We start from the raw sequence: 2,500 nt of genomic DNA on the forward strand, positions 1-2,500 counted from the left end.
GTGTGTGTGTGTGTGTGTGTGTGTTTACGTCCCGCAACCTTAAGTAGTAGGGTTGATTTATTCGAGCAGAAATTGTTCAAGGTGATACCCCAGCATGGCCGCAATTGAATGACTAAAACAAGTGTAAAAGGTAATAGATTACCCAGGGTGGCAAAAGTATACTTCCAAATGTACCCGTGATACGACAGTAAAACTCTACTTAGAACATGTTACTGATTGGTTTCAAATATTGGCACAAGGCCAGCAATTTCGGGGGAGGAGGATTGTCGATTATATTGACCCTAGTATTCAACTGGTACTTATTTTATCGACCTCTATATGATGAAAGGGAAGTCAACTTCGGTGTAATTTGATCTCAGAACGTAGAGACGGACATAAAGCCGCGAAGCATTTTGTCCGGCGAGCTGACGGCTCTGCCAACTTGTCGCCTTAGCACGGATTACATATGACGTCTCGTAGGATTTTGACCAACACCTTACTCTAAATGGCTCTCAATCATTGTTTTTTTTTACCTATGAACCCCTTTTCATTACTGTTTTACTCTTCTGGACCTCCATAGCCATTTGATAGTTGAAAACTAATATTATACTTCTTTCAAAACCAGTTTATATAATTTCTTTCAAAACTGGTTTAAAGAGTTTTTTCAAACCTAGTTGTATAACTTCTTTCAAAATTCCTATTTTGATTCTCGCACGTTCATTCGCATCGCTTTGCAATTTCACACTCTCTAAGAACATGTTTCAGTGGCTGGAAACATTTTTGAACTATTACTATTTTTAAATCTCACAACGAGAGATATTCAGCAACGATACTTTGTAGTATAGATTGTTTGCCAACATAACATGGCAATCTCGGTCTAGGACATTTTCTTGTACAAAAATGTAAGGACACAGATCGTGTCGTACAGTCAACTGGAGACGATGTCTCCTGGGGCTAAATTACAGCAACATTCGTCCTACATCGGGACTGCCATGTTATGTTGGCAAACAATCTTTACTACATGTTGAACTATGTTAAGCATTAAAGAAAGAAACATATTTGATTCTTACATTATATACATCTAAAAGCAGAGCTCAGTAATCGGTATGCTACGGCACACTAGTTTGCCACGCGACGATTCTAGGTGTGCCGCAGTGTAACCTGAATATAATTTTCCCCCTATACTTTTAGTTACATTTTTAGTTCAGGTATGCCGCTGAATTTTGAAAAGAATATAAGTGTGTCGCAAGTGAAAAAAGGTTGCGGAGCACTGATCTAAAATAAATTTTTTTCATGAAACCTTAAATTTAAAATAGAAGGTGCAGCAAAATGATCCGACACATTAGTAGTTTAATAAAAATGAAATAGAGTAAAGAACGAAACGTGTTTTTATTTTCGAAATATACATATAATGCGATTTTGTTTCAATAGATACAATTTGTAACACTTTCTTTCATTTCGCTTTCAGTTGCCAACGTATTGGGCGGGCGAGCATCAAGCTTTCGTTGTGGAAACGTTTATCAAGAACAGCGAATCTGTAACTGTAACACAAAGAGCGTTCCGTGTGCATTTCAGGCTTAGTTGACATGATCCCATACCTACTCGAAATTCTGCGGTAGCAGAATTCGGCATTTGGGATCCGTACTTCTTCGAGGAAGACAATGTTGCAGTGACTGTGAACTCTGATCAATACTGTGTGACTTTTCTGAAACACAAATGGAATGAGCTTGACGATAGGGACAATGTTTGGTTTCAGCAGGATGGGGCAACCGCCCACACTTCTCGACGTGCGATGGGGCTTTTGAAATCAGAGGTATTCACTCATCGCCCTCGATCTATTGAACAATTAAAAGATGTCATTCGTCAAGAAATTGCTGCCATTCAACAAGAAATGAGTTATGGACAACTTTCGTGAATTCCCTCGGCAGTGTGTGGACAATAACGGCACCCACGTGACTGATTTTTCGTTTTTTATTTTTACTCTATTTTACTTTTATTTAACCTACAAATATGTAAAATCATTTGCCTCACCCTGTACTATCGTGAATACCCAATTTACTGCTTTGCTTGCGTGAACCCCGCAAATTTTATAGGCCCCCAAACCAGGGATCATATGGATCCCGGTTGAGAACCACGGAGTTATTCCCAAGATGTTGACGGTGTACTCAACCTGTTATATCTTAATACGACTGACTAAGTAGTTCAATTGATTTAAAAGAAGGATACATACATCGTCGAAACCGACGAAGAACCCATTTAAATATAAATTGACAAATTGATATAGTGTGTGAAAATTGACTGGATTCGTGAGAAATATTCTAGAGATTAGAGAAAGATTTATTTTTTGATGTTGCTTTATTTAATAGATTTTCAGATTATATTTGTTCAATCACATATTGATTAGATCAATTGAATTTGGTGAATATTAATAAATTTTTTATTCCGCTTCAATGCATACTTACATTTGATATTTGTCTTTAGACATACATGCATACATACATACATACATACATGCATACAT

This window comes from Octopus bimaculoides, chromosome 12, assembly GCF_001194135.2.
Source record: "Octopus bimaculoides isolate UCB-OBI-ISO-001 chromosome 12, ASM119413v2, whole genome shotgun sequence".
In the NCBI taxonomy this organism is placed as follows: Eukaryota; Metazoa; Mollusca; class Cephalopoda; order Octopoda; family Octopodidae; genus Octopus; species Octopus bimaculoides.